The following is a 7,557-nucleotide window of genomic DNA, read 5'->3' as shown; positions in this document are numbered from 1 at the left end:
GTATGGTTCCTATACCGAGCAATATATCAAATTTATCATTAAAATCAAAAATTTTACACTTAATTAATAATTCACTGTCTAACCCTAGTTTGGGCGCGAGATCTACGAAGATCGCTCCGTGTCCCGGTTTTCTACCAGTAGGTGTTTTGACAATAAATTCGTCCGGAAATATTTTAGTTCCGTCGAGTACAGAACTTGGGTTTATGTAGCTAACTTGAGAAGCCGTGTCCACGAGCCATTGTTGTCCCTATAAGTTAGAAAATTGTAATAATTCTTCCGAAATATGTAGATCGTACTGTTGGGGGGATCCGGCTCTCTTAGTCCTAAAAAATGTTCGAATTTTTCCTCTAGATTTGCGATTCTTTCTTTTAATTCATGATTTTCCACTTCTAAGTGGTGTACCTCGTTACTGCGAACGGTTCTCATTGACACCGTGTTTTGAGAATTCGGGTTAAAAGGTTTTGATGGGAAAGGTTCTCGAGGTTTATCATTTTCCCGCCAGTTATTTTTTTCATGCCACGCTTGCGGCCGATGCTGTTGTCGTGATGTTCTTTCATCATTACTATAAGAATTTTGTGATTGCCGAATTTCATTTTGGTACTGGTTTTGGGGATGACGATAGTCTCTATTTTCGCACTGATTTTGGGGCTGACGAAAATCCCGATTTTCATATTGATTTTGAGACTGATGGAAATCTCGATTGTCATATTGATATTGGGGCTGTTGATAGTGCTGGTTCTCATATTGATACGGATGTTGCGGATGCCTATAGTCTTGATTTTCTTGATAATAAGGAGGCTGCTGATAGTTTGGGTATCTGTTATTTTGATAGTGAGGGCTTTCGCGGTTTCTGTAATGTTCATATCTTTTTGTTTCGTAATTGTTGGGTTTTTTAAAGTCTTTGTGTGATTTATTATAATAGTTATATCCTCTTTTGGATGAATATAAAGTTTGGTCGCGTTTTGCGATTCTACTTATAAAATCAACTGGGAGTTCTCTTCTGTAAGGAAAGGTGTGCATGAGTTCGCGTTTTAATTGTTCCACTGTACGTGATTCTTTAAATTGTTGTGTTAAATATTTGAGTAAGTCTTCAACTGAATCAAACGTATTTGTTAACAGGCAGTCTCTAGCAAATCCTTTTAGTTTGATTTAACAATGGTAAGTAATTGATCGTGATTTTGATTTTTTTAACGTCTGAACATACATTATTAAAAATTTGTCTAACGTCCTTAACGAAAAATACGACATCGTAAGGATTACCATCAAAACTGGACAAATGTCCATAATTTTCTTTGGTCATTTGATATGTAATTGCCATTTCGGTAGGATAAGTTTCTAAAGATTCTGAATTAATATTACACCTCTGTATTAATCTATCACCGGTTTTTCCCATAAAATAAAATAGTAATTATGATAAAAATTTGGGTATATATAAAAAAACAAAATAATAACAAAAAATATGATGGTTTACAAAAAATAAATTATTATACCTCAATTATATTCTTAAAGTAGTTCCGGAGATCCAGTTCAGAAAAAATTCGGACTGGGGTTAAACTCGAAAAGTACCAAGGGTGATTTTTTCGTAAGCGGTGCCTTCAGTCTTCTTGATTACCAGAGGTCTTCGATCCTTGTAGTATTTTTGATAGTACAAGTGATGGAGTCTTCCTGTGGTCTCGAGACGGAAAATGGCTAAGAACGGTCACAATTTTTTAATCACTCAAGTCGAACCCAGTCCCTGTTCGGGCGCCAAGTATGAACTATCACTAACGAAATACTAAAAAAAAACTTTATTGGTATAATACAAACAAGAATGTTTACATAACAAGTGCTATTGAGCTAATGGCACGTACTCTAATGCTAGCTAGACTAAGTAGGGAGACATATATATAGTGGTGGGGGATTAGTGCTGATGCTACATTAAATTTGGTGGTGGTCCGGGGATAACTGTCGAACATCAAACGTATCCAATCCTTGCAATCCAAAATCCTTAGTGATTGGAGAAGTTTGTCGGGGGGAGGGTGCGGTCAGCAAAGAACAACATAAATAAACAATCATTAATCTACGGTCAACTATCTACACCTCCAAATCCTTAGAATGATGAATTTGAATGAATAAAGGAAGACATCTCTCCAACTGAAATTTCCGAAATACAAATTGATTTATCATTCACTTCTTGTACTTTTAGCTCTATTTATATCCAGGGTTAGCCATTAAATAAAACCTGTATACATTTCTCCCCAACATTAATAATATTTGATCATTAATAACCAAGCCGTAAAACGAACTAAATAGAAATCATTTAAAAAAAAAATAATATGCAAAAACAGTCTAGAACGTCTAATGAGGTAAGCTGTAATCAAAACTGTTGGAGCAATGTTGGAGCAAATTGGACGATTTTACTCATTTTTAACTATAGTCAAAAGTAACAATTCACTCTAACAATTACTTTTATATGGCAAAAACTTGCTATTCATGAGCTTAATGATTTTTATTGTAATATTGTATAGACAGCAGAATTCTAAGAATTATTTTATAGTAGGCTCATTCAATATCAACTCAACACACATTTGAACCTTCCATCTCAGATTATATTCAAATTTTCCTAACATGTTGTATACCTTCACAACATGTTTGCAAAATTCGACTTGGATAACTGAAACCCGACACAGTTGTGATTATATAATCTTCTGAGTGGCAACTGTATAATGATGGTTCATTTTGTGTTTATAGCACTGTAAAAAAACAAAACAATAATTGTTATTTACTTATTAGATATAAAATTCTATAAAATAAAAAAAACAAAGAGCTCTTCAATGCTATTCATAAACAAAAATGTTAGACTGAGTGTAGACAGCTTTCTGGTACAGGTGATTTCAACTATAATTTTGTCTACTACTGTAATTGTGGTTATTACTATTATCTTTGTTACTACTATTTCTAAAGAAAGAACACAATTTAAACGAAGATAAGTGAGGCATGCATGGGATGCAGATAGATGATTTATAGTTATCAGTAGGGGTATGCAGGAGAATGAAATTGATGAAAATTCAGGTGAAGAATATGTTATCAAAATAGAGAAGAATGATTGTAGCAGGTAAAAGAATAAAAAATATTATATAATTCAACAATGCACTACCGGTACAAAATAATGTCACCAGTCTTTGTGGCTTCTCGTCAGCACTCCAAAGATGTTGTCTGCAATCGCCTCTTCTTTCAGTTTGTTGTAAATTCATAATACATTTAGTGATGCATTGTTTAAAGGCAGTAAAAGTGAAATGAATGATAAAATAAAAGGTAAGCACGGAGATGAGTTAAGGAATTTAATGAATAGAAATTGAACAAATTCAAGTGTATATGAAGAGTGGCCTAAAGAGTTATTTTAAAAATTAATTATACTTAATCGGATCTAAGCAAAGACAGAACTCCTGGATATAAATAAAAGATATATTGATTGTTTAATCACACAATCTAATGTTTTATTCTTGGCACAGTAAATGTTTGCGCCCTTAAGGTACTACTACAATTTTTTTAATTGTGAATGAACCAACTAAATTCAAAAATGATCATATCAATAATAGGAATCTAGGCCCTATTAAAAAAATCTCTAACGTATTTAAATAAATTCGTGAAGGTAAAATCAAAATTTGTAAACATAAATTTTATGTTATAAAAAAAAAAATATTATTCTCAAACCACACAAAGTTAGACCTACTGGAAGATTATTGATTGGCCGGGTGTATAGATGTATGTATTTTGAATTAAATTTTACTTTTCATTGTATACCCCGTTATTTTGTAACTATGTCAAGTGTTTGTATGTTTTTTAGCCCTGATGAAGCCCTAAAAAGTGGGGCGAAACGTTGGCTCAATAAAAATAGTATAATTATTTACTATTTGATTTTTTTTTTACCGCATGGAATATGGTCCCCATTCATCAAAGTTAGAACTACTTTGTTAGGGAAGCGTTATAATGGAAGCTTATGTAAAAATATAATAAAAGAGAAATATGTGGATCGCAAGCCAAAATTGAGAAAAATCTGGTTTAAGAACATTTACTTCATATTCAGAAAGAATTTACAGTTTTTTATTGGGCCTACATACCTGTTGTTGATATGAACATTTCTGAGTTTAGGTGATTAATTCTCACACAAAAAAATTGTAACAGGTCCTTAGCAGCTCAAACATTGGCTGATGTAAGACGAAAACATTGGATTTAGTGGTAAATGTAAACAAATAATGTACCTTTTATTTGCATCCTCGGTTTCAATCTTTGTTCTAACTCCTCTAATATGTCTAATTTTTCAGAACTATAAATCAAAGACGAAGTTTTGAGTTCGATATGGCATTCACGACCACAATGAAGTTCGTTTTAAATGCTTTCAATAGCAAAATATCGCATTTGGTCTTTTATGGGAAGCAAACATATTATTGAAGATTCTGGCCATTTATTGAACATCATTTTCGACCGGAATCAAAACATTTATAATCTTCCGAACCATACCAAGAGACCTGGATATGAGGGCCTTATCCTCAATGTTAGAAATCTCATATTAGATAAGTAGAAAAGTCATTCACGTCATTTTATCAATCTGTAAGGAACATTTTTTGTCAAATACGATGAAAGTTGAGCAACACTTTCGTGTGTTCTCATCGCTCAACGAACAGACAGGCGTAATCGCAACATATCTAGCTGAAGCAGGACCTTATTAACTCAAGGTAAAAAATATAAGAATTTGATATTAAACATTTTTAACACACTGCTAGTTATAAAAAGTAATAAATGAACTTTAATATAATTTATTTATTTTATAACGTAATTTTATAACTGTCCAAAAATCAACAAATTTTTGTTTATCTCACAAATAGTTTTATATATGGCATAACACTATATAGCCGACAGCAAATTAATTTTTTTTTTTTTTATAGCAATTTAAATATTTATTGAAGCCATCGGGTAGTCCCCATCCATACTTTTAATTTGTGAGTATAGGGCCGATGACCATGTCTTTCTTTCTCATAGCAGGCATTCCAGCCCTTGTAGCCCTAATGAGAAATTCCAATTTTGTTTTCTTATCTTTTTTATCCCCACTGAGAGTTAATAATTTCAAAAGTGATAAAATTTTATCATTTTTTCTATTACAGAGGTATATTATTTGAATTGATTGTTCATAATATCGATAATTTACAACTAATAACTTTCAAAACTACCGGTTTGGGTTAAAGTACATAACAAACTTTTAAAGTACAGACCCACTTTGTTACAAGTTTTGTTGTATTTTTTTTGTTTTCAATTGATTTACTCCTGGCAGTATCAAAATTGATATTAGTTTTTCGCACCTCGATAAACCTTAAAATACGATTTTTTAAAGCAATACAAAAAATTTGTTTTTTTAATTTTGGCCTTCCAGGAGGTAAGTAAAAGTTGTCTGTGCAAGCACCAGAACGCCAGCAGATTTTCCATTTTGGTTTAGTAGGAAATTTAACAACTTTTTAAGTTACAGCTGTACTTTAGGCTGTGAAGGAAGTGACTATCGTGTTAGTATAAACAAAAATAAAAAATACTCTTTGTATGGATATGTTTAAAACGTGATAAAAAAGAAAAGAAATTCACCAACAAAATTTGTGTTATAACATAGTTCAACTATTAATTAAATTAGTTTTACAGAATCAAATAATATATAAAATAGGTATTATGTACTTCGAATTCCAACAAAATATATTCTGAACACTTCTACAGATCATGGAATATTTTCACCCGATATGGAATATGTAAAGATTTCCACTTCCGATTTTGATCGATCCGATTGATTATTGATTACAGTAACTTGGCTATTGATCGGGAAGTTAAAAATGTCTTTTATACATGTGCACTTTTATTTGAAAACAAAAATTTTTTTGCCTACTAAGTTTTCTCAAAAAAAGAAACTTTTTTTTTTTTTTATGCTAGTTCCGATTACTAGAGTGTTCGGAGTACTAACTAAAGTTCGGATTAAGGAGATTACACTATACCTTAAAATGTAAATCATCAATTTCTGAGATGGTGATTTTTTTTTTGTTCTTTTCATTGGTGAGACTAAGATTTATTAGTCCAAATAATAGTCCGAAAATTCTCTGAATAATTAAAAATATTGTTATATTTTATCACACCCCAGATATAAAGATTTAATTGTGATTAATAAATTAGTGTTCTGAAGCTAACACTTTGAGTTACTCTGAAACTAAAATGTCTTCTTTAATGATGATTTTTTTTTTTTATCATTTAACGTAATGTACATCGGTTTAAATTCTCACATAACTCAATAAGTAAGACTAATCTTATTTCCAGGTTTAAAAGAAATGTTGGCTTCACTTTTATACTTTTTTGGCACTTTTGCTTTCTATTCAACTTGTTAATTCTCATTACAAGTTAGAATAGTTTTTAAAAAGCTTTATTGAGTTGTGTGCTAGGACCGCCTTGCCTCCATGTCGTGGCTTATTTCTTAGAGCCACCATAGCTGATACACAGCCTATACAGGGTTCATTCTAATGCAAAAGAGAATGATTTGTTTTACATTTGAACCTTCTACTTGTGAACCATTTACCATTCATTAGTATTACTAACTATGACAAATTAGATGCTGAGAAGAAGGGGTTTCCACTAAACGTCCGATATATAAATCAAACATTTTTTTTTTTTGGTGGCCTGCAAGGCACGACCAAAAAAAAAAAATAATAATGTCAAATCTGAAAATAATATTTTAATAATTATGTCAAAACTTAATAGGATCACATAAAAGTTTTTTAATGCAGTCCTTCGCAAATTCATTCACACCTATGAAATATTTTTGATATTTAAACTGTTAAAACTATATCATTTATTAATTACTATCTAAACAACAACATGGATAGGTTTATCCAACCACATACAAGGAGGGGATCCCGGCTATCTCTCCTTGATTTTGTTCTCTTCTCACTTCTTTAGGTGATATTTAGGTCTTGGAATATAGGATACGTGACAATGTTCGCACCTGAGGAGCCGCGGCAAGTTGGAATGTATATATCACTTTTTATTTTTTATCTAGGGTTCTCAACGAGATAAAAAAAGTGTTTAAAAAATAATTAGACCTTTTCCAGGGGCCCAGTTTTAAAAACCATAAACTTGGTTTTTTTCTAAATTTTTAATCGATTTTTCAGTATAAAATGTTTGGCGGAAAATATGTAAATTTATACTCTTGTTTTATTCATTACTTTTACTTTTACTTATTCTCTTGTTTTATTCATTACTTTTTTAAATATTTGCTTAACTTTCGAAATCGGCGGGTTTATTTGGTAGTCAACAAAAATAGATAAAAATATGAATTAATATACATTGCTCTTTAATATTGCAGAATGGCGTTTATGGTTATTGTGAGAGAACACTAGTACTAGAAATCTCCTTGCCTAGGATACTAGACAAAGGTATATCCAGTTTTAACAAAAGAAATAAAAAAATCTTTTTGTTATAGTTTTTAAAATAAATATAAAACCAACCTCTCTCTTTTCCAACAAATTTAAAATCATTGCTTTCCCTCTATGTCTA

The sequence above is a fragment of the Halyomorpha halys genome, unplaced genomic scaffold (assembly GCF_000696795.3).
Source record: "Halyomorpha halys isolate HHAL.00 unplaced genomic scaffold, Hhal_1.1 Scaffold553.1, whole genome shotgun sequence".
In the NCBI taxonomy this organism is placed as follows: Eukaryota; Metazoa; Arthropoda; class Insecta; order Hemiptera; family Pentatomidae; genus Halyomorpha; species Halyomorpha halys.
This window is presented reverse-complemented; position numbering follows the sequence as displayed.